We start from the raw sequence: 26,546 nt of genomic DNA, 5'->3' as shown, positions 1-26,546 counted from the left end.
ATATTTACTTGGAATTAAAGGAAGAAGCATTCTAAATGATGTTATTAATTAACTATAAGAATTCCCAATCTGAGTAAAAACCCTGCTATTTTTCACAATTTATCCGGTACCGGACCTTTTCACAAAAGGGCAAAAAAAAAATCACTATGAATCTGTACATTTCTAAATACTCTATGAAATTGAATAAAGCATTTGCATTTATTTTCGTATGCCATGAAGCACTGCCTGCATTCACATTCACATACATTTTTACTTTTTTTTTCACATAAAAAAACAAGTGAATGAACTATGAGAGGCAATAAAAAGTCCCCTATTGGAAGGCACCTAATTTTCTCTATTGTTATCTATAGTAACAACAAAGGAAAGTTAATCCTAACAAGAGGGCCATGATGGCCCTATATATCGCTCACCAGAGTTGATCTAGCCTACTGACCTAGTTTTTGACCCCACATGACCAAGAGTCGAACTTGAACTAAAGATCATCAAGACAAACATTCCGACTAAATTTCATAAAGATTTGGTTAAACTGTGGCCTCTAGAGTGTTCAAAAGCTTTTCCTTTGATTTGACCCCGTGACCTAGTTTTCAACCCCACATGACCCAGATTCAAATTTAACCTATAGATTATCAAAACAAACATTCTGACTAATTCTCATGAGTTACAAACTTAAATTGTGGTCTCTAGGGTGTTGAAAAGATTTTCCTTTGATCTGGCCTAGTGACTTAGTTTTCGACCCAACATGACCCAGATTCAAACTTGACCTAGAAATGATTAAGACAAACATTCTGACCCAGTTTCATGAAAATTGAGTTACAACTGTGGCCTCTAAAGTGTTCACAAGCCTTTTCTTTGATTTGACCAGGTGACCTATTTTTTGACCCCACATGACCCAAATTCAAACTTGACCTAGAAATCATCAAGACAAACTGTCTGACTAAGTTTCATAAATAGTGGGTCCTAACTGTGGCCTCTAGAATGTTCACAAGCTTTTCCTTTGATTTGACATGGTGATGTAGTTTTTCACCCAACATGACCAAGTTTCAAACTTGACCTAGAGATCATCAAGACTAACATTCTGATTAAGTTTCATAAAGATTGGGTCACAAATGTGGTCTCTTGGAGTGTTCACAAGCTATTCATTTGATCTGACCTACTGACCTAGTTTTTAACCCAACATGACCCAGATTCAAACTTGACCTAGAAATTATCAAGTCTAACATTCTAAGTTTCATAAAGATTAGGTCTCAAATGTGGTCTCAAGAGTGTTCACTAGCTTTTCCTTTGATCTGACCTACTGACCTAGTTTTTGACCCCACAACATCCAGTTTCAAACTTGACTAGAGATCATCAAGACTAACATTCTGATTAAGTTTCATATAGATTGGGTCACAAATGTGGTCTCTGGAGTGTTCACAAACTTTTCCTTTGATCTGACATACTGACCTACTTTTTGATACCACATGACCCAGTTTTAAACTTGGTTGAGAGATCATCAAGACTAACATTCTGACCAAGTTTCATAAAGATTGGGTCACAAATGTGGTCTCTACAGGGTGTTCAAAAGCTATTCCTTTCATCTACACCACTGACCTAGTATTTGACCCCACATGACCCAGTTTCGCACTTTACCAAGAGATCATTAAGAATACCATTCTGACCAATGATTGGGTCACAAATGTGGTCTTTAGAGTGTTTGCAAGCTTTTCCTTTGATCTGACCTAGTTTTTGACCTCACATGACTCAGTTTCAAACTTTACCTAGAAATCATCAAGACTAACATTCTGACCAAGTTTCATAAAGATTGGGTCACAAATGTGGCCTCTAGAGTGTTCAGAGGGCAAATGTTGACGCACGCCAGATGCTGGACAATGACCGGTCACGATAGCTCACCTTGAGCACTTTATGCTCTGGTGAGCTAAAAACAAGCAGGCCATGAAGGCCCTGTATCGCTTACCTGACCTATCGACCTAAAGATCATAAAGATTAACATTCTGACCAAGTTTCATTAAGATATGGTCATAAATGTGGCCTCTAAAGTGTTAACTAGCTTTTCCTTTGATTTGACCCGGCGACCTAGTTTTTGACCCTTCATGACTCAAATTCAAACTGGACCTTAAGATCATCAAGATTAACATTCTGAAAAAGTTTCATGAAGATACAGTCATAAATGTGGCCTCTACAGTGTTAACAAGCTTTTCCTTTGATTTGACCTGGTGACCTAGTTTTGACCCTAGATGACCAAAGAGCGAACTCGTCCAAAATTTTATTGAGGGTAACATTCTTACCAAGTTTCATGAAGATTGGGCAAAAATTGTGACCTCTAGAGTGTTAACAAGCTTTTCCTTTGATTTGACCTGATGACCCAGTTTTTGACCCCAGATGACCCAATAGCGAACTCTTCCAAGATTTTATTGAGGGTAACATTCTGACCAAGTTTCATTAAGATTAGGTCAAAATTGTGACCTCTAGAGTGTTAACAGTCAAATTGTTGACAACGGACGGACAACAGACGACGACGGACACAGGGCGATCACAAAAGCTCACCTTGAGCGAGCTAAAATTTAATCACAACTGTGACCTCTAGAGTGTTCACAAGCGTTTTTTTATTTATTTGACCCCATGACCTAGTTTTTGAACCTACATGACCCAGATTAAAACTTGACCTAGAAATCATCAAGACAAACATTCTGATTAAAAATTATAAAGAGTGGATCAGAACTGTGACCTACAGAGTGTTCACAAGTTTTTCCTTTGATTTGACCCCGTGACCTAGTTTTTGACCCCACATGTCCCAGATTCAAATTTGACCTATAGATTATCAAGACAAACATTCCGACCAATTTTCTTGAGTTTCAAACTTAAATTGTGGAATTTGTGGTCTCTAGAGTGTTGACAAGATTTTCCTTTGATCCGGCCGAGTGACCTAGCTTTTGACCCCAAATGACCCAGTTTCAAACTTGACCTAGAAATGATTAAGACAAACATTCTGACCAAGTTTCATAAAGATTGAGTCACATTTGTGGCCTCAAAAGTGTTCACAAGCTTTTCCTTTGATTTGACCTGATGACCTAGTTTTTGACCCCAGATGACCAAGTTTCATAAAGATTTGGTCAAAAATGTGGCCTCTTGAGTGTTCACAAACTTTTCCTTTGATCTGTCCTGAGCTAGTTTTTGACCCCACATGTCCCAGATTCAAATTTGACCTATAGATTATCAAGACAAACATTCTGACTAATTTTCATGAGTTACAAACTTAAATTGGGGTCTCTAGAGTGTTGACAAGATTTTCCTTTAATCTGGCCTAGTGACCTAGTTTTTGACCCCAAATGACCCAGTTTCAAACTTGACCTAGAAATGATTAAGAAAAACATTCTGACCAAGTTCCATAAAGATTGAGTCACAATTGTGGCCTCAAAAGTGTTCACAATCATTTCCTTTGATTTGACCTGATGACCTAGTTTTTGACCCCAGATGAACAAGTTTCATAAAGATTTGGTAAAAAATGTGGCCTCTAGAGTGTTCACAAGCTTTTCCTTTGATCTGTCCTACTGACCTAGTTTTTGACCCCACAGGAACCAGTTTCGAACTTGTCATAGAGATCATCAAGACTAACATTCTGACAAAGTTTCATAAAGATTGGATCACAAATGTGGCCTCTAGAGTGTTCACAAGGCAAATGTTGACGGAAGCCGGATGACTGACGCCAGACAATGACCGGTCACAATAGCTCACCTTGAGCACTTTGTGTTCTGGTGAGCTAAAAATTGGTGTCATAGTTATGCACTTTGTTTCACATGATGTGGGTGATAAGGTGGAACATCTATTTTATCACTTGGGGTAATCAGGTAATTATGATTAAACAGTCTAGGAAATATGATCGGATAATAATTTTTTAAAGTATTTTTTCCTATATAACAAGTGACAACTTGGGTAGGGCCTCTTCACCACAGGGGCATAATTCAAACAATCTTGTCAGAGGTCAACTAGGCAATGATACATTAGGGCTGTTACGAGTATCAGAGTACTCGGATATCCACGAATTCGACCAAAAGTTTGAGTACGGATATTCGTCATTGTCAAGATCGTTGGATCGCAATCTTTTTCTTTAATACATGCAGTATGTAAAATTCTATCAATAAAACTAAATAAAAGCCAGACTGAACGTCTTTAATGAATTTTCTTGCACATCTAAGATGATAACGCGTTGTCAGATTCTTAACCGGATGTAAACAAATGTCTTAGGTAGAGTTAGCATCGATCTTATATTCGAACCAAAATCAATATGAAATCTGTCATAACAGTGAATAAACATTTATCATTTAAGAAATTAAATTCAATAAAAAGTTAAATTACAAAACAAGTAAAGTTTTCTTATCAAAAAATGCGAAACTATTACTAAATATTGTGATATTAATGACTAACGTCATATCGTTCATCTGCAAATAATGGCTGAACATTAATGAAGTCCACCAGCTAAATCTGACTTTAATTAATGAGCAAAACAATAAACAAGTCATAACTGTAAAATTGAGCAGTATGAGAACTGCAAAGTTTAAATTCCATAAAGAAACGGTACTTATAATATGAAATAAGGCAAAGCCTCAAAGCGAGCTCAAAGAAATCGGATTAAGCTAAAAAATATATGCATCATTGTCACAAAGAAACTATTCACTACTCACAAGAATTAAGGAGAACCAATTCACTTGAAAAAGTCTACATTTAGTGTCACCATGTATACCTATAACAGTGAATGTCATATGTTTGCAAAATTAGTGGAAAGCCGGTGTCACGGTGACGCCATTATCGCGTTCCCTCTTCTTTCTGCTTTTCCATTTTCTGGCCAATTCTTGATCTTTTAAATTAAAATAATATTTTTTTTCAAACAACTTGAAATCATTCTTTCATTATTGTTGAGTGATGAATAATTTTTAGCAACTGAAGTTCTGTATTCACTCCGGAAAGAAGTACTTCCTGTGAGCACCTATCTGCTAGGGTGCGCTTTTTAAAAACTTCCGACGAAACTTTTCAAATCCATCACCAAGTGTGCAAGTATACTTGCGTTACCGTAAAGCTCGATTCTAGAGCAAGCCCTTTGGGCGTGCTCTTCGAGCTCGCTATAACAGTCTTGCATTTTTGTATCATTATAAGTTGCTGCTGGTGATCCATGGTTCGAACTGTGAATCGTCGGCCCCGACTCGCGAATCGGATCGGATCGCCACTTGTCCGATGATCCACAGCCCTATGATACATACAAGAGGACCATGATGGTCCTGAATCGCTCACCTCTTCCCACATGACCCAGTTTTGAGTATGACGTCGTTTTTTCTATTTTTTGACATAGTGACCTAGTTTTTGAGCTCATGTGACCCAGTTTTGAACTTGACCTAGATATTATCAAGATAAAAATTCTGACCAATTTTCATGAAGATCCATTCAAAAATATGGTCTCTATTGAGGTCACAAGGTTTTTCTATTATTTGACCTATTGACCTAATTTTCGAAGGTATGTGACCCGTTTTTTGAAGTTTACCTAGATATCATCAAGGTGAACATTCTTACTAATTTTCATGAAGATCTCATGAAAAATATGGCCTCTATAGAGATCACAAGGTTTTTCTATTTTTATACCTACTGGCCTAGTTTTTGACCGCACGTGACCCACTTTTGAAACTGACCTAGATATCATCAAGGTGAACATTCAGATCAATTTTCATGAAGAGCCATTGAAAAATATGGCCTCTAGAGAGGTCAAAAGATTTTAATAATTTTAGACCAACTGACCTAGTTTTTGACCGTAGTTGTCCCAGTTTCAAATTTAACCTAGATATCATCAAGATGAACATTCAGACCAACTTTCATACAGATCCCATGAAAAATATGGCCTCTACAGAGGTCACAAGGTTTTTCTATTATTTGACCTACTGACCTAGTTTTTATCGGCATGTGACCCACTTTCGAACTTGACCTAGATATCATCAAGGTGAACATTCTGACCAATTTTCATGAAGATCTCATGAAATATATGGCCTCTAGAGAGGTCACAGGGTTTTTCTATTTTTAGACCTACTGACCTAGTTTTTGATCGCAGTTGACCCAGTTTCGAACTTGACCTAGATATCATCCAGATGAACATTCAGACCAACTTTCATACAGATCACATGAAAAATATGGCCTTTAGAGAGGTCACAAGGTTTTTCTATTATTTGACCTACTGACCTAGTTTTTGAGGGCACGTGACCCAGTTTCAAACTTGACCTAGTTATCATCAAGGTGAACATTCTGACCAATTTTCATGAAGATCTTTGAAATATATGGCCTCTAGAGAGGTCACAAGGTTTTTCTATTTTTAGACCTACTGACCTAGTTTTTGAGGGCATGTGACCCAGTTTCGAACTTGACCTAGACATCATCAAGGTGAACATTCTGACCAATTTTCATGAAGATCTTGTGAAATATATGGCCTCTAGAGAGGTCACAAGGTTTTTCTATTTTTAGACCTACTGACCTAGTTTTTGACGGCACGTGACCCAGTTTCGAACCTGACCTAGATATCATCAAGATGAACATTCTGACCAATTTTCATAAAGATCCCATGAAAAATGTGACCCCTAGAGTGGTCATAAGCAGAAGTTTACGGACGGACGGACGGACGCACGCATGGACGGACGACGGACACCACGCGATCACAAAAGCTCACCTTGTCACTTTGTGACAGGTGAGCTAACAAAACAAGTGAATGAAGTATTGCCATGCAGTACAAAGTCCCCTGCTGGAAGGCACCTAATTTTCTCTACTGCAGTATAACCTAATGAACTGATATCTGTCAATAGTGTATAAACAATATTGTACTTTATATACAGTATGTTATAACCAAAAGACTTAGATTAAAATTTGTATATATAAAACTCTGTAGTTGTTTTCATATATAGCATTGTTTGGCCGATTTTAAACTAGAATGTGTCTGTAGGACACAGGGTGTGCCGCCCACTGGTACATTTCTCACAAATAAGGGGCAACTAGAAATTGCTTTTGTAAAAAAGCGCATGTCTCCCCCAATGCAATTTCTTTTTTTAGTCCTATAGGCAAGAAGTCAAAAAGAGACACTGTCATCCCGTTAAGTTTCAACACTCCTGGCCTAGCAGTTCTCAAGTCACTGTTCAGGCTCCTGAGACCTTGAATTTAATCAAGTTACCCCAAAATAAATAGGGGTCATCTACTCTGCATGTCCAACCATCATATTAAGTTTCAACATTCTAGGTCAAGTGGTTCTCAAGTTATTTTCCGGAAATGAGTTTACATGACCAGGCCCCTGTGACCTTGACCTTTAATAGACTGACCTAAAAATCAAAAGGGGTCATCTACTCTGCATGTTCAATCATCCTATGAAGTTTCAACATTCTGCGTCAAGTGGTTCTTAAGTTATTGATCAGAAATTGTTTTCCATGTTCAGGCTCCTGTGACCTTAACCTTTAACAGAGTGACCCCAAAATCAATAGGGGTCATCTACTCTGCATGTTCAATCATCCTATGAAGTTTCAACATTCTGGATCAAGAGGTTCTCAAGTTATTGATCGGAAATGGTTATCAATGTTCAGGCACCTGTGACCTTGACCTTTAAGGGAGCGACCCCAAAAACAATAGGGGTCATTTACTCTGCATGAACAATCATCCTATGAAGTTTCAACATTCTGGGTCGAGTGGTTCTCGAGTTACTGACCGGAAACGGTTTTCCATGTTCAGGCCCGTGACCTTGACCTTCAATAGAGTGACCCCAAAATTAATTGGGATCATTTACTCTGCATGTCCAATTATCCTTTGAAGTTTGAACATTCTGGGTCAAGAGGTTCTCAAGTTATTGATTGGAAACGGTTTTCCATGTTCAGGCCCCTGTGACCTTGACCTTTAGCAGAGTGACCCCAAAATCGATAGGGGTCATCTACTCTGCATGAACAATCATCCCATTAAGTTTCAACATTCTAGGTCAAGTGGTTCTCGAGTTACTGACCGGAAATGGTTTTCAATGTTCAGGCCCCTGTGACCTTGACCTTTAACAGAGTGACCCCAAAATCAACAGGGGTCATCTACTCTACATGGCCAATCATCCTATGAAGTTTCAACATTCTAGGTCAAGTGGTACTCAAGTTATTAAAAGGAAATGGTTTTCAATGTTCAGGCCCCTGTGACCTTGACCTTTAACAGAGTGACCCCAAAAGCGATAGGGGTCATCTACTCTGCATGAACAATCATCCCATTAAGTTTCAACATTCTAGGTCGAGTGGTTCTCAAGTTACTGACCGGAAACAGTTTTCAATGTTCAGGCCCCTGTGACCTTGAACTTTGACGGAGTGACCCCAGAATCAATAGGGGTCATCTACTCTGCATGACCAATCATCCTACGAAGTTTCAACATTCCGGGTCAAGTGGTTCTCTAGTAATTGATCGGAAATGGTTTTCAATGTTAAGGCCCCTGTGACCTTGACCTTTGACGGAGTGACCCTAAAAACATTAGGGGTCGTCTACTCCAGCAGCCCTACAACCCTATGAAGTTTGAAGGTTCTAGATCAAATGGTTCTCCAGTTACGTGACGTACGGACGGACAGGGCAAAAACAATATGTCTCCCCGGGGGGGGGGGGGGGGGGGGGGGGAGAGACATAATTATTCAAATGTTTGCAGTCTTAATGGGGTATAGCCTCAACAAACATTTTATGCAAAGGATTCATTCTAGGCTGTATCTTAAAAATCAAGAAAGTAGGTCAGTAGGTCAAGGTCACAGTCAAGTGACATCACCAGGTAATTATAATTAAACAGTCTTGGAAATAGGATCAGATGATTTTTTAAGTATTTTTTCTATATAACTCACATAATAACTAAATGACCCCAGGGCAGGGCCTCTTTTAACCCCTGGGACATAATTCGAAAAATTTTGGTAGAGGACTACTAGACAATGCATCATACCAAATATCAAAAGCCTAGGTCGTATGGTTTCAGACAAGAAGATTTTTAAAGCTTTTTCCTATTTAAGTCTATATAAAACTTTGGACCCTCAGAGCAGGGCCTCTTTTCACCCAAGGGGTACAATTTGATCAATTTTGGTTGAGCACCATAAGACCATGCTACAAACCAAATATCAAAGGTCTTAGTGTTGTGGTTTAAGACAAGAAGACTTTTAAACTTTTTTTCCCTATATAAGTCTATGTAAAACTTGGGACCCCCGGGGCGGGGCCATATTTGACCTTAGGGGGATAATTTGAACAATCTTGGTAGAGGACCACTAGATGATGCTACATACCAAATATCAAAGCCCTAGGCCATGTGGTTTTGTACAAGAAGATTTTCAAAGTTTTCCCTATATAAACCATGTGACCCCCAGGGCGGGGCCATATTTGACCCTAGGGGGATAATTTGAACAATTTTGGTAGAGGGCCACTAGATGATGCTACACACCAGATATCAAAGCCCTAGGTCATCTGGTTTTGTACAAGAAGATTTTTTAAAGTTTTCCCTATATAAGTCTATAGTTATAAACCATGTGACCCCCGGGGCGGGGCCATATTTGACCCTAGGGGGATAATTTGAACAATTTTGGTAGAGGGCCACTAGATGATGCTACACACCAGATATCAAAGCACTAGGCCCTGTGGTTTCGGACAAGAAGATTTTTGAAGTTTTTCCTTTCGGTTGCCATGGCAACCAGAGTTCTGCATGGAATTCAATTCTTTGAAAAATTTTGAAAGGGGGCCATCCAAGGATCATTCCTGTGAAGTTTGGTGTAATTATGCCCAGTGGTTTTCAAGAAGAAGATTTTTTTTAGAAATTGCCGACACACGATGGACGATAAAGCGGTCACAATAGCTCACCTTGTCACTTTGTGACAGGTGAGCTAAAAAAAGGGGTGGAGCCAGCCAAAAAAATATAGGTGTGCAAGTTTATATTATGATAAAGACTTATGCAAGTTTTCAACCATTTATATTAATTTAAATACTTTTTGAGCTAGGTGCGTCACAAAGTGAAAATGTGCATTTTTGACCATTTCAGGGGCCAAAACTCTGAAAATAGGGGGTGGAGCCAGATGAAAAATAGAAAGTGCGCAAGTTTGTATCATGATTAAGACTCATGCAAGGTTTCATGAATCTATATCAAATACTTTTTGAGCTAGGCGTGTCACAAGATGAAAATATGCATTTTTGACTATTTCAGGGGCCATAACTCTGAAAATAGGGGGCGGAGCCAGATGAAAAATGGGAAGTGCGTAAGTTCATATCATGAATAAGACTCATGCAAGGTTTCATGAATCTAAATCAAATACTTTTTGAGCTAGGCGTGTCACAAGGTAAAAATGTGCATTTTTGACTATTTCAGGGGCCATAACTCTGAAAATAGGGGGCGGAGCCAGACGAAAAATAGGAGGTGCGCAAGTTCATATCATGATAAAGACTCATGCAAGGTTTCATCAATTTATATCAAATATTTTTTGAGCTAGGCGCATCACGAACCTCGGACGGACAAGACCAAATCTATATGACCCCACCACTCATGGGGTCGAAATACACCTAAAAATTGGATATAACATGCATATTGTACCACAGAAAACTTGTCTCCATTCCTCCCTACGGCCTGTAATAAGCAAGTTACAATATAAGCTATTTATAGTAACAACTAAGGGACATAATTCTATTCCTTGTCGATACAAAGCAACCTAAGTCCAAAACGAGGTCAAGGTCAAACTGAGGTCAGGTGATGTTTGAAGATGAGGAATGGTCACAGGTTACATCTGCATTAGTATCAAGTCATTCTAGTAAGGGGTATTGATGCTAGACGAAATGGTCCCATTTGGTTAACCAAGAGATGGTCCATACAAAGCAACCTAAGTCCAAAACGAGGTCAAGGTCAAACTGAGGTCAGGTGATGTTTGAAGATGGGGAATGGTCACAGGTTACATCTGCATAATAGTATCAAGTCATTCTAGTAAGGGGTATTGATGCTAGACGAAACGGTCCCATTTGGTTAACCAAGAGATGGCCCATAAAAAGCATCCTAAGTCCAAAACGAGGTCAAGGTCAAGGTCAAACTGAGGTCAGGTGATGTTTGAAGATGAGGAATGGTCACAGGTTACATCTGCATTAGTATCAAGTCATTCTAGTTAGAGGTATTGATGCTAGACGAAACGGTCCCATTTGGTTAACATCGGACGGACGGACAGGACAATCACTATATGCCTCCCGCATCAGTAGATGCCGGGGCCATAAAAACAAGAGTGCCTCATGGTGGTGAACATTTGTGCCAAGTTACATCAAAATCCCTGCATGCATAAAGAAATGCTCCGGCCAGTCATTCTTGAATTTGGCATTTGACCTCTAAGCGTGGCCTTGACCTTAGACCTAGGGACCTGGTTCTTGCGCACAACAATCCATCTTATGATAGTGAACATTTATGCCAAGTTACATCAAAATCCCTCCATGCATGAAGAAGAAGTGTTCCAGACAAAGTCATTCTTGTATTTCACCTTTGGCATCTATGTGTGACCATGACCTTCAACCTAGGGACCTGGGCCCGTATTCATAAAGCTCCTAAGGAAAAAAAAGCTCCTAAGGAGAAAATTCTTAACTTTGTAAAATTTCCTGAACAATATAGCACGAAAGAAAAGTGTAGACTTTATAAGATTTATTGATAATCTTCATTACTATGCCAGACTGTATGTGACAATATTGTTAGACATTCCAACTATCTCAACGATTGTTCACAAAATGCTTTGGAACTTTTCCCTTAGTTAGTCCCTTGGTGAAAATTTTCCCTTAGGAGCTTTATGAATACCAGCCCAGGTTCTTGTGCGTGACACTCCCTCTCATAGTGGTGAACATTTGTGCCAAGTAATATTCAAATCCTGTTTTGCATGACAAGTTCTACACCAGACAGGAAAAATGTCCCATTAACCTTTGATCTCAAAGTGTGACCTTGACCTTTAAGCTAGGGTTCTGGGTGTTGTGCATCACATGTTGTTTCATCATGGGAAACATTTATGCCAAATAATATTAAAATCCCTTGATATATGTCAGAGTTCTGGACCGGACAGGAAAAAAACCCTAGTGACCTTTGACCTCCAATTGTGACCTTGACCTTTGAGCAAGGGGTCCGGGTTTTGCGCATGGCACGTCATCTCATCATGGTGAACATATGTGCTAAGTAATATTAAAATACCTTCATGGATGGCAGAGTTATGTACCGGACACAAAACAGACCCTGTTCATGCCATGTTAACATTTGACTGCCAAGTGTGACCTTGACCTTTGAGCTAGGGGTCTGACAATTGTGCCTGACACATTGTCTTATATGAGGTACATTTGTGCAAAGTAATATTAAAATCCCTTCATGGATGGCAGAGTTATGGACGGGACAGGAAACAAGAGCACCGCCTTGCGGGTGCTGACGCTCATCTGATTTTTTTGTGTAATAGAAAAATTGGGCCTACCCATGATTTTCTAAGTCCAAAAAGGGCCATAATTCTTGCCAAAAAGCAGGATAGAGTTACGTTTCTTGATGTACAGAGTCCGCTTATGATGGTGAACAACAGTTGCAAGTTTCAAAGCAATACCTTTGATAGTTTAGCAGAAAAGCTGACCTAAACATAAAACTTAACCAGGCAACGCCGACACTGACGCAGATGCTGATCAAGTGATGACAATATCATTTTCTCTCTCAAAAAATCAGATGAGCTAAAAAGCCCTGTTGACCTTTGACCTCAAATTGTGACCTTGAACTTTAAGCTAGGGGACCGGGTTTTGCGCATGACACGTCGTCTCATCATGAGGGAACATTTGTGCCAAGTCATATTAAAATCCCTTCATGGATGACAGAGTTATGGACCAGACACGAAACAGACCCTGTTCATGCCATGCCAAGTGTGACCTTGACCTTTGAGCTAGGGGTCTGAAAGTTGTGCATGACACATCGTCTTATTATATCAAAAGCCTAGGTCTTGTGGCTTCAGACAAGAAGATTTTTAAAGTTTTTCCTATACAAGTCTATATGAACCATGTGAATCCCTGGGTGGGGCTACAGGGGTGTGGAAATCCTAATATTTTTCACTTGTCCATGGACAAGTGAGACTTAAAAATCCACTTGTCCACAGTAAAAATTCACTTGTCCGGATTTACAACATTAAAACCTGCATGAAACTGGTAATTCTTTTATTTAGACAATAAAAGCAAACATAGACGTATTATTAGTACAGAAGCATTACAGTAAATGTGAAAGCTAACATCACCTTATGCCATGAACTTGAATTCTTCACATTTACCAAAACCAGTAGAGTCACATCTATTCAGGCATAATATAATTTCTATAAACCTGCTCAACATCCACATGAAAAAACTTACATAAGTATACATCAGACTGCACTGAGAATATGGGTTCTCAGACATAGCTTTTAGTTTCTCTCTAGCAATTTCCGCCCCACCCAAAGACTTAACAAGGTCATTTAACATAGACTGGATATTTTCAAACTGGCTTGAAGCTGAAGGAGGGGCTTCAGTTGTAATAGTTGCTGATTTTACTGGCTGCTTAAATAAATGATGAATGTGTCTTTTGCCAGACGTAAGCCATTCTTCTACTGATGGCAGTGGGTCGAATTTATTAAAGGCAGGACCAGATACAACAATACGCATCTGACTCAGGAGATTTTGTTGTGTCAGACAAGTTCTTAAGGGATTTTTAACCAAGTTCATATTAGAAAATAGCCTCTCACATGCAACTGTTGAGGGTGAGACGGTTAACAAACACTGAAGCAAACTACTGATGTGTTTGACAGACTGACCTCCTTTCTCTGAAGGATTGATGTGTAAACTGCAAGAGGGTGAAAGGTTCATTGCATAATAACCTGGACCTTTAAGGTTTGCCATTCAGAGGGAATAGAGGAAAGTTCATCCTCTGTCAAAAGATCTTTGGACTGTTGACACAATTGCTTAATTTCTTGACAGCCATATGTACCAAGTTCTGTCAAGGTATGGGGCCATTTTCTGAAATCAAATACCCTGTACAAACTAAGTGGGGGATTCTCAAGGTCTTGAAACCTGTTCAGTATACACTGGCTATTTTTTCCTACGAAACATTGAATATCATTATCTTCTTTGAAAGGAGATAGTGTTCCAGAGAGCTTGAATTTGCCATCAAACATGTTAGATTCTTTGTCAAACAAGCTGTAGAACTTGGATAGATATTCACCAGGCTCTTGAGTCATGGAATGCAGTGTCATGTAAAGAGTATCAATTGCTTCCTTAACTTCAAATATAAGTAAGTCCTTGTATTGAATCTGTTGTGAGACTTTTGTAATAGCAGACAAAATATCAATCATCAGATAAATGTATTTTACAAACTTAACTTGTTTCAAGTCTTTAAGAATAGCTCTAGCTTGTCCCAAGTTCATTAGCTTTGTTTGACGTTGACAAGATTTGCTTCATATGTGTTACAGTGACATTAAGATCTTGACAAACAGCTTTCAAAGCACGAAGTTTAGAGGAAACCCATCTAATAGATTTAATTTCAGTGTGCATGAGAATGTCTTCCTCTAGTACAAAAGCAAGATTTTTTAGCTCTTCTCTTCTCTTAGGAGAGAATGAGTAGAATTTGCAAACTCTTTTTTTTTAAAGTGTCTTCAAATTTCTTGAGATATGCAACCTCCTTTAATAACAGCATTCAAAACTCCCAACTCAAGTTTATGGGCAACACAATGAGTTACTACAACGTTATTGTCAACTGAATCACATAACCTTTTGGCAACACCACTCTTTGCCCCTAAATTTACCGCAGCCCCATCTAAATTCACACAAACAAGGCAGTCTGAAAGACAGCTAAATCCCCCGCCACTGGTATGGATAGTGTGAAAGGGTAAACCTTTGACCTTGAGCTGTGACCTTGACCTTGAACTGACATGGCTGACCCATGAATTCTGCACATCGTCTAAATGAGGTGATCATTTGACCAAAGTTTCATGAAAATCCTAAAAGGGGTTTAGGAGATACAGAGCTCAAACCTTTGAACTTGACCTTGACCTTGAGTTGACATGGCTAAGTCATGAGTTCTTGATGAGGTAAAAACCCACAGCTGTTTTCATATTGAATTGTTTTGGCTGATTATAAAAATGTTATCATATAAGTTATTTATAGTAACAACAAAGGGAAATTAATCTTAGAAAAAAAAAAAAAAAAATCTATATAATACAAGAGCTCGTCGAACACGAAATGCCCCCCTTGATGCATTTAGTAATTGCACAAGGAACAGAAATTATATGCTCACTGTAAACAAAAGTACTACCATTCTGGTTTAATCTGACCTTGACCTTTAACCTATTAACCTAACAAGAGATTACAGATTGATCTTGGCACCAGCCACTGAGCCATTTTTGAATGTTCCAAATTTCAAGACTAGCTCAAGGTCAAAATCAATGTCAAATTTCATTTAGGTACAAAACAATGTGTATGTGGTCCAAATTTAAAAGCGGTGGCTTGAGAAATGTGAAAGCAGGTCACTAGATCAATTTCAAGGTAAAGTTCATTTCGGTAAACAGAACTATGCATGTGGTTCAAATTTGAGGCCGTAGCTTGAGAAATGTGAAAGTAGGAAATAGATAAAAATCAATGTAAAATTTCAATTCAGAACACAAAAATATGCATGCAGTCCAAATTTATTGCCTGTACCTTCAAAAATGTGAAAGTACATGTCACTAGGTCAATCTTAAGATCAAAGTTCATTTCGGTACACAAAACTATGCATGTGGTTCAAATTTGAAGGCTGTAGCTTGAGAAATGTGAAAGTAGGTCACTAGGTCAAAATCAAGGTCAAATTTTATTTCAGAACACAAAACTATGCAAGTGGTCCAAATTTGAAGCCTGTACCTTCAGAAATGTTAAAGTAGGTCACTAGGTCAATCTCAAGATCAAAGTTCATTCAGTACACAAAAGTACGCTTGTGGTTCAAATTTGAAGGCTGTAGCTAGAGAAATGTGAAACTAGGTCACTATGTCAAAATCAAGGTCAAATTTTATTTTGGAACAAAAAACTATGCATGTGGTCCAAATTTGAAACCTGTACCTTCAAAAATGTGGAAGTAGGTCACTAGGTCAATAACAAGGTCACAGTTTTTTTCAGTACACAAACCTATGCATGTGGTCCAAATCTGAAGGCTGTAGGTACAAAAATGTAAAAGTAGGTCACTAGGTCAAGATCAAGGTATACTCATGTCAAGGTTCATCTTGCCACTCAAAACTATACATGTGGTCCATGTTGTCAAAATTTGAATGATGTAAGTTATGGACATGAAGATTCTAAGTTTTTCCCTATATAAGACTATATGAACCATTTGACCTCTGAGGCAGGGCCATATTTGACCCGAGAGGGATAACTTGAACAAACTTGGTAGAGAACCACTAAATGATGCTACATTGCAAAATACCAAAGCCATAGACTTTGCGGTTTGAACAAGAAGATTTTCAAAGTTTTTCCCTTTATAAATATAGGTAAACCATGTGACCCCCAGGGCAGAGCCATATTTGACCCTAAGGGAATAATTTGAATAATCTTAGTAGAGGATCATTAGATGATGTCATATACAAAATATCAAAGACCTAGGCCCTGTGGTTTTGGACAAGAGGTTTTTCAAAGTTTTTTCCTATATATGTCTATATAAACCATGTGACCCTAGGGGTGGGGCCATATTTGACCCCAGGGAAATAATCTGAACAATCTTGGTAGAGGACCACTAGATTTTGCTACATACCAATATCAAAAGCCCTAGGCCCTATGGTTTTGGACAAGAAGATCAGAAACCATTTAACTGTTCCTGGCCAATGTGACCTTGACCTTTGACCTAATGACCTCAAAATCAATAGGGGTCATCTGCTGGTCATGGCCAACCTAACTATCAATTTTCCTGACACTAGACCCAAACGTTCTTGAGTTATTGCCTGGAAACCATTTTATTGTTTCTGGTCACTGTGACCTTGACCTTTGACATACTGACCTCAAAATCAACAGGGTCACCTGCTGGTCATGACCAACCTCCCTATAAATTTTCATGACCCTAGGCCTAAGCCTTCTTGAGTTATCATCCGGAAACTGTTTTACTGTTCAGGGTCACTGTGACCTTGACCTTTAACATACTGACCTCAAAATCAATAGGGTTCATCTGCTGGTCATTACCAACCTCCCTATCAATTTTCATGATCCTAGGCCCAAGTGTTCTTGAGTTATCATCCGGAAACCGTTTTACTGTTCAGGGTCACTGTAACCTTGACCTTTAACATACTGAACTCAAAATCAATAGGGGTCATCTACTGGTCATTACCAACCTCCCTATCAACTTTCATGATCCTAGGCCCAAGTGTTCTTGAGTTATCATCCGGAAACCGTTTTACTATTCAGGGTCACTGTGACCTTGACCTTTGACATACAGACCTCAAAATCAATAGGGGTCATCTACTGGTGATGACCAACCTCCCTGTCAACTTTCATGATCCTACGCCCAAGCGTTCTTGAGTTATCATCCGGAAACGGATAGGTCTACATTCCTACCGACCGACAGACCGACCGACCGACATCTGCAAAACAATATACCCCTCCTTTTTCAAAGGGGGGCATAATAAGTCCGCAAGAAACTCTTTACCAGGTAGAGATAGGTCAAAATACACCTAAAAATTGGATGTAACATGCATGTTGTACCACAGAAAAGTGGTCTCGATTTTTCTCTACCGCCAGTAATAAAAAAGTTACAATAAAATCTATTTATAGTAACAACAAAGGGACGTAATTCTAAAAACAAAGGTACCTCATGGAGGTGAACATTTGGTCCAAGTTACATCAAAATCCCTCCATGCATGAAGAAATGCTCCGTACAAAGTCATTCTTGAATTTGACCTTTGACCTCTAAATATGACCTTGACATTAGACCTAGGGACCTGGTTCTTGCGCATGACAATCCCTCTTATGTTGGTGAACATTTGTGCCAAGTTACATCACAATCCCTCCATGCATGAAGAAGAAATGCTCCAGACAAAGTCTTCTTGTGTCTGACCTTTGGTCTATAAGTGTGACCTTGACATTAGACCTTGGGCCTGGGTTTTGTGCATGACATGTTGTCTCATCCAGGGGAATATTTGTGCCAGCTGATATCTAAATTCTGTTTTGCATGACAAAGTTACAGACCGGACAGGAAAAAAATCCTCTTGACCTTTGATCTCAAAGTGTGACCTTGACCTTTAAGCTAGGGTACTGGGTGTTGCGCATGACACGTCGTCTCAACATTGGGAACATTTATGCCAAGTAATATTGTAATCCCTTGATGGATGACACAGTTCTGGATCGGACAGGAAAAAAACCTTATTGACCTTTGAACTCCAATTGTGACCTTGACCTTTGAGCTAAGGGTCTGGGCTTTGCGCATGACATGTTGTCTCATCATAGGGAACATTTGTGCCAAGTAATATTAAAAACTCTGTTGACATTTGACCCCCAATTGTGACCTTGACCTTTGAGCTAGGGGTCCAGGATTTGCCCATGACATGTCGTCTCATCATGGGGAACATTTATGCCAAGTGATATTAAAATCCCTTAATGAATGTCAGAGTTATGGACCGGACACCAAACAGACCCTGTTCATGCTATGTTAACATTTGACTGCTAAGTGTGACCTTGACCTTTGAGCTAGGGGTCTGAAAGTTGTGCATACACATCGTCTTATTATGAGGTACATTTGTGCCAAGTAATATTAAAATGGATGGGAGAGTTATGGACCGGACAGGAAAAAAGCCTTGTTGACCTTTAAGCTAGGGGTCCAGGTTTTGCGCACGACACGTTGTCTCATCATGGGGAACATTTCTGCCAAGTAATATTAAAATCCCTTCATGGATGGGAGAGTTATGGACCGGACAGGAAAGAAGCCCTGTTGACCTTTGACCTCCAATTGTGACCTTTACCTTAGAGCTAGGGGTCCGGGATTTGCGCATGACATGTCATCTCATCATGGGGAACATTTATGCCAAGTAATATTAAAATCCCTTCAAGGATGGGAGAGTTATGGACTGGACAGGAAAAAGCCGTGTTGACCTTTGACCTCCAATTGTGACCTTGACCTTTAAGCTAGGGGTCCGGGTTTTGCGCATGACACGTCGTCTCATCATGGGGAACATTTGTGCCAAGTAATATTAAAATCCCTTCATGGATGACAGAGTTCATAATGGACCGACACGAAATTGCGGCCGGACGGACAGATGGACAGACGGACAGACCAGCGCATTCCTATAGTCCCCGAAACTGGTTTTCAACCAGTAGGGGACTAATAAGATGAGACTGGTCGACTGCAACTGTCTGGGTCCTTATTTTATAAAAACATAACATGAATTGTGTAACCTTCTATATTGGAGTGTATTCCATTCTAATGTTTTCAACATTTGTGTAACACTACTGGTGTAACTGTAGTCATACATGACGTACCTAGCAGCTGACCTTTGAACATTTTCGACTTTGCTAGTAAGGGTTTTTTGCCAAGGATGCCAGACGCTTGAACAGTACTCCAGTTGAGGGCAGACATAGCCAATACAAGTTGTGTGCAAGTTTGATTAAAATTAATTGCAAAATGTGGTCTCTATCGTGTTCACAAGAAATTGTGAATGGACAACAGACAAAATGTGATCACAAAAGCCCAGCCTGTCACTACTTGACAGGTGAGCTTAAAAGTAAAGCCTCAATAAACATTTTATATTTGTACATATGATTGCATATTATTATTATACACCTGAAACTGTGAAGTTTAGAGTCTAATAAAATATATCTCTTCGTTTTCTTCTATTAAGGATTTATTTTTTTAAGACGTTTACTTTTTGACCTACGAGCATCACAAACAAAAAATACACAATTTAAGCTATTTCAAGTGCCACAACTCTGTAATTAAGCGCTTAAATAGCCAGAAGAATCAAGTGTACAATGTCACATCATGATAAAGGCTCATGCAAGGTTTCATGAATTTACATCAAATACTTTTTGAGCTTGGCACGTCATTATGTGACAAGCGCTCGTCGAACATGAAATGCCCCCCTTGATGCATTCAGTAATTGCACAAGGAACAGAAATTATATGCTCAATGTAAACAAAAGTTCTACCATTCTGGTTTAATCTGACCTTGACCTTTAACCTATTAACCTAACAAGAGATTACAGAGTTATCTTGGTGCCATCCACTGAGCCATTTTTGAATGTTCCAAATTTCAAGACTAACTCAAGGTCAAAATCAAGGTCAAATTTCATTTTGGTACAAAACAATGTGTATGTGGTCAAAATTTGAAAGCTGTGGCTTGAGAGATGTGAAAGCAGGCCACTAGATCAATTTCAAGGTCAAAGTTCATTTCGGTAGACAGAACTATGCATGTGCTTCAAATTTGGAGGCTGTAGCTTGAGAAATGTGAAAGTAGGTAATAGGTAAAAATTATGTAAAATTTCAATTCAGAACACAAAAATATGCATGCGGTCCAAATTTGAAGCCTGTAGCTTCAGAAATGTGAAAGTAGGTCACTAGGTCAATCTCAAGATCAAAGTTCATTACGGTACACAAAACTATGCATGTGGTTCAAATTTGTAGGCTGTAGCTTGAGAAATGTTAAAGTAGGTCACTAGGTCAAAATCAAGGTCAAATTTTATTTCGGAACACAAAACTATGGAAGTGGTCCAAATTTGAAGCCTGTACCTTCAGAAATGTGAAAGTTGGTCACTAGGTCAATCTCAAGATCAAAGTTCATTTCAGTACACAAATCTATGCATGTGGTCCAAATTTGAAGGCTGTAGCTACAGAAATGTGAAAGTAGGTCACTAGGTCAAGATCAAGGTCAACTCATGTCAAGGTTCATCTTGCCATTCAAAACTATACATGTGGTCCAAATTTGAATGATGTAAGTTATGGACATGAAGATTTTAAGTTTTTCCCAATATAAGTCTATATGAACCATATGACCCCTGGGGTGGGGCCATATTTGACCCTAGAGGGATAATTTGAACAAACTTGGTAGAGAACCACTAAATGATGCTACATTACAAAATATCAAAGCCATAGTCTTTGTGGTTTGGACAAGAAGATTTTCAAAGTTTTTCCCTATATAAGTCTATGTAAACCATGTGACCCCCAGGGCGGGGCCATATTTGACCCTAGGGAAATAAATTGAACAATGTTAGTAGAGGACCACTAGATGATGCTACATACCAAATATCAAAGCCCTAGGCCCTGTGGTTTTGGACAAGAAGATTTTCAAAGTTTTTCCCTATATAATTATAAGTCTATGTAAACCATGTGACCCCCAGAGCGGGGCCATATTTGACTCTAGGGAAATAAATTGAACAATCTTAGTAGAGGACCACTAGATGATGCTACATACCAAATATTAAAGCCCTAGGCCCTGTGGTTTGGACAAGAAGATTTTCAAAGTTTTTCCCTTTATAAGTCTATGTAAACCATGTGACCCCCAGGGCAGAGCCATATTTGACCCTTGGGGATAATTTGAATAATCTTAGTAGAGGACCACTAGATGATGTCATATACAAAATATCAAAGCCCTAGGCCCTGTGGTTTTGGACAAGAGGTTTTTCAAAGTTTTTTCTTATATAAGTCTATATAAACCATGTGACCCTAGGGGTGGGGCCATATTTGACCCCAAGGAAATAATCTAATCAATCTTAGTAGAGGACCACTAGATTTTGCTACATACCAAATATCAAAGCCCTAGGCCCCATGGTTTTGGACAAGAAGATCAGAAACCGTTTAACTGTTCTTGGCCAATGTGACCTTGACCTTTGACCTAATGACCTCAAAATCAATAGGGGTCATCTGCTGGTCATGACCAACCTCCCTATCAACTTTCGTGACCCTAGACTTAAGCGTTCTTGAGTTATCATCCGGAAACCGTTTTACTGTTCAGGGTCACTGTGACCTTGACCTTTAACATACTGACCTCAAAATCGATAGGGGTCATCTGCTGGTCATTACCAACCTCCCTATCAATGTTCATGATCCTAGGCCCAAATGTTCTTGAGTTATCATCCGGAAACCGTTTTACTATTCAAGGTCACTGTGACCTTGACCTTTGACATACAGACCTCAAAATCAATACAGGTCATCTGCTGGTGATGACCAACCACCCTATCAACTTTCATGATCCTAGGCCCAAGCGTTCTTGAGTTATCATCCGGAAACGGATTGGTCTACATTCCGACCGACCGACCGACCTACCGACCGACCGACATCTGCAAAACAATATACCCCTCCTTCTTCGAAGGGGGGCATAAAAATGTTTATTTTGGAATATTACAGGGGCCATAACTTTGGAAATAGGGGGTAAAGCCGGATGTAAAATAGGAGGTGCCCAAGTTTATATCATGATAAAAACAAGTGCAATTTTTCGTAAATTATAGCTATGCATACCATAAGGTGAAAATGTGCATTTTTTACTATTTAAAGGGGCACAACTCTGGAAATAGGGGGCCAGACGAACAAGAGCTGTCGGAGAACAGCAACGCTCGACTATTTAACAGCCTTGTTGATTGAATGAATACGAAAGTCAAAAAAGGGGCATAATTTAAAAAAAGCAAAATAGGGTTATGGAACCTGCATAGTGCTTATCAGCTCATGACAGTGCACAAGTGTGTGAAGTTTCAATCCATTCCCATTTGTGGGTACTGAGATACCAGCTTACATATAAGAATTTAACCCAAAACTCCTAAGTTTAAAAAGGGGCATAATTTTGTAAAATGCAAAGTTGAGTTATTGACCCTTTGCACTGCATGTCATATCATGACAGTGAACAAGTGTGTGAAGTTTCAATCCTTTCCCATTAGTAGATACTGAGATACCAGCTTACATACAAAAACTTAACCAAAAATTTCTATGTTGAAAAAGGGGCATAATTTTGTAAAACAGAAAAATAAAGTTATGGGACCTGCTTTGTGCATGTCAGATCATGACAGTTAACAAGTGTGTGAAGTTTCAATCCATTCCAATTAGTGAGTACTAAGATACCAGCTTACATACAAAACCTTAACCAAAAAATTCGAAGTCAAAAAAGGGGCATAATTTTGTAAAAAAGCAAAATAGAGTTATGGAACCTGTGCAATGTAAGTCAGTTTATCACAGTGAATAAGTGTGTGAAGTTTCAATCCATTCCCACAAGTGGTTACTGAGATACCAGCTTACATACAAAACCTTAACCAAAAATTTCTAAGTCAAAAAAGGGGCATAATTTTGTAAAAAAGCAAAACAGAGTTATGGAACCTGTGCAATGTAAGTCAGTTTATCACAGTGAATAAGTGTGTGAAGTTTCAATCCATTCCCACAAGTGGTTGCTGAGATACCAGCTTACATACAAAAACTTAACCAAATCGGGACGCGGACGCGGACGCCGACGCATGGGCGAGTCCAATAGCTCTACTATTCTATGAATAGTCGAGCTAAAAACAGGAGGTGCGCAAATTCATATCATGATTAGGACTCATGCAACGTTTCATCAATTTATATCAAATATTTTTTGCGCTAAGCATTAACCCTTTACCACACAGAACAGAAGCCAAAATAACCTCTTTTACATAACACTGATAAGTGATAATCAAAAATCAATAATCGGTATATGGCTGATAAGCATGACCGTCTTATCTGAACAGAGGTGTTTGCATTATTTTGTGATTACACACACTTATGTTAAAAATGTCATTATTTTAATATTTTCTGTAAGTTTGACATTATTTTTGTCATTATAAAGTTTATAACAATTTAAATTCTCTTTCCGATGATACAAAATTTATTGTAGTTTCTCTTTGAGTTTCGAAGATATAAAGTGTTAAAGTAAGGGAAATATATTTTTAGGCATAAAATTCTGTTTATGGATTACTTTCACATTGGAATTCATAAACAATTTCATTTTGATGTTTGAAAATTTGATTTATAGTTAATAGACTTATCTTCCGAATCGGAATCGGAATCGGTATTTATATAAAAAAAAAACAACCATCAAACTGAATAACGCTACAAAAATAACGGATCGTAAAATTTCTGAAAGTGCAAAAAGATCGCTGGCATCGGGACTCGTAACCAGCTACAGTATTCTTGTGCTAAAAATTAAAATATTTTTAGATAATATTACGTAATATTTTGATGATCAAACGTCGGTACATCACAGGTGACTTCCGCTGCAATTAACTCTTGGGGTGTCATAAAATATTTGGAAGCCGCGGTCCTTCTGTTTTGATTAACACTTCCCGTTATGTAAGGCCATAAATTCCAAGCCATCGTATACACAAATTATTGTTTAGGGGAAATCTGCATATATCACGCGTGACCTTCATGACCTAACACATTTAAAAATACTTAGATGTTAAATGGTTGTTATTTTTAGAACGAGGAAAGTCCCGCGAACCGGCCAGTTGCAAGTAGTTTTCTCAGTAATTTTCCATGACGTAGCATCGTGCACATGTCAGAAAAAACCCTGGTGTCTATTTTTGCAAAGTACTCAATAAATTTAAATAGTAATCACATGTACGTAAATAATGATGACGAAATCCCATATTTTGAGTTAGTAAACATCCGGAATTTGTTTCTTTAGGAAAAGAACGAAAATAAAGCGATTGATTACGAGACATGGGATAATACGATTCTGTTCAAATGGCCGTTAATCGGTATTATACATTTCTATCGGGTAATCGATAGACACGGGTCAATACGTATCGATGTGGGAAAGGGTTAAGATACTTCAGCGCTCTCGGTTTATATACTGGATTTGAACTGGAGCGCTGAAGTGTACTCCATAGGGAAATCATACCAATAATCGTGCCAGAAATCTGACATGCTCGCGTTTGTACATTTTAGAAGAAACTGGCAGCAGCACTTTCTAATCAGTTAATATATAGTAAAATCTACCATTGTGCCATATTTTACGCATTAAAACCCATAACTGATGGCAGAACTACCTGACAATTTCAAATTGGTCCGAAACATTTACTCTGCGCCGCCATCTTGCTCCTTTGAAATATGAGACTGACCTTTCACCCGCGCGAAACGCTTAAGAGAAATAAGTACATGTGCCTCTTCGCATTTGAAGTTGCATCAGCATCCCGGTGGCAAAAAAACTTGGGAAAATGGTTATTTTTTATTGAAATTGATTCGAATTATTACTTTCATAGATAAATCCTTAAGAAAACTTGTATGTATAAATCTTTTCTTTTGTTTACAAGGTGCTCTACATGTATATTTTTAGCGGTTCGCGCGGTTACGTCATGCGAGAATCTCGTTAGCTATTCAACAATGGCCGCCGAAATGATGCTGATCTAACAGTGACTTGTAAAAGTCGGCGACTTCATTGTAAGATTTGCTTGCATAATTTGATAAATGGTTTTAACCACTGGCACCAAAGCACCAAGCTGTGTTTAAATTATGCCAAAATAAGTTTTAAACAAAAAAATCCAAAAACAAACTCAAAAATGCAGATTTATTGAATAATAATTGATATTCCCCATTCATACTTTGTCTATATTTACACAGACAGAGAGTGGTTTTTTAACTGATGTCAGGGTTTTTTTTCCTTTATAATAGGGGCCGTTTATAGGCCCCTTCCCCTCAGAATATTTCTTTAAAATCATGCAGTTTTCCCCAAAAATTGACTTTACATCAGGTTTTTTATTCCCCTTTGCCCAAATACCGAGTTGTTTTTTCTCCAAATCAGAGGCCTGGGCCCCTTCCCCTCCTGGTAAAAAAATCCCCTGGATGTAGAAGTGATTACTTTATCAAGATACCAATACGTCTTTGTTCAAAATTTCAGCCGACTACGTTTGCGATGAAAAGTTGGACAACTTTTTATTTTGGTATGGTTTCATAGTAGGCCTGGTCCAAAACTCTAAAGCCACAACTATGAAAAAACAAAATATGAAAAAGCGGCATTTAGAGTTTTGGAAGCCAGGACTAACATGTAACAAACTTTTTTTTCGGACTGACAAGACCAAATCTATATGCACTCACCACTCATAATTGGGGCTCAAAAATTATCAACCTATCCTCTATACCACAAACTTGAAAAACACTGAATTGGTTGACTCACATTTTGCAAAATAATGCAATTTGGTGAACGTTAAAGTACGAGTTAATTAAGGTGCGAATCATTCCAACTTTAACTTTTCAACTGACAAGTCATAACGGAGTGATGAACAACGACGCTTATAAGTTATTATCTATTGAAATAATAACGATAAAAACCTACGAATAATCACGTTTGTACTTCTACTGGTCTGTATTTGTTGTTCCAAAAAGATTGCACGTGATAACTTTCCCGCCAAATGTCTAATTTAGCCAGGTTGATTGTGATAGTCTAGCACATGTTCATTAAGTAATCCCCGTCTAATCGATGTATCGAAAAAAAAATCCACATGCGAGACTAATTTTTGTGAATCCAGTTTTTATTAATATTAGTTTAAACATATTTTATCGCATACCAATTTATAGCCAAACAGATAACATAAAGGTCAAAGAAGCTGCATACA

The 26,546-nt window shown here is 38.5% G+C and overlaps 1 protein-coding gene across 1 annotated transcript in view; it reads right to left on the bottom strand.

The window, feature by feature from the left end:
* The window catches only part of LOC123564094 (uncharacterized), a 47,748-nt gene extending 21,403 nt beyond the window's left edge, over positions 1-26,345 (bottom strand). Inside the window, exon 1 of the mRNA XM_045357398.2 lies at positions 26,267-26,345. The gene's annotated coding sequence lies outside the window, so the exon portion shown is untranslated. The remainder of the gene's footprint in view (positions 1-26,266) is intronic.
* Positions 26,346-26,546: the final 201 nt, after the last annotated feature.

Source organism: Mercenaria mercenaria, chromosome 2 (assembly GCF_021730395.1).
Source record: "Mercenaria mercenaria strain notata chromosome 2, MADL_Memer_1, whole genome shotgun sequence".
Taxonomy (NCBI): Eukaryota; Metazoa; Mollusca; class Bivalvia; order Venerida; family Veneridae; genus Mercenaria; species Mercenaria mercenaria.
The sequence above is the reverse complement of the archived record's forward strand: the minus strand, read 5'-3'. Positions and strand labels throughout refer to the sequence as shown.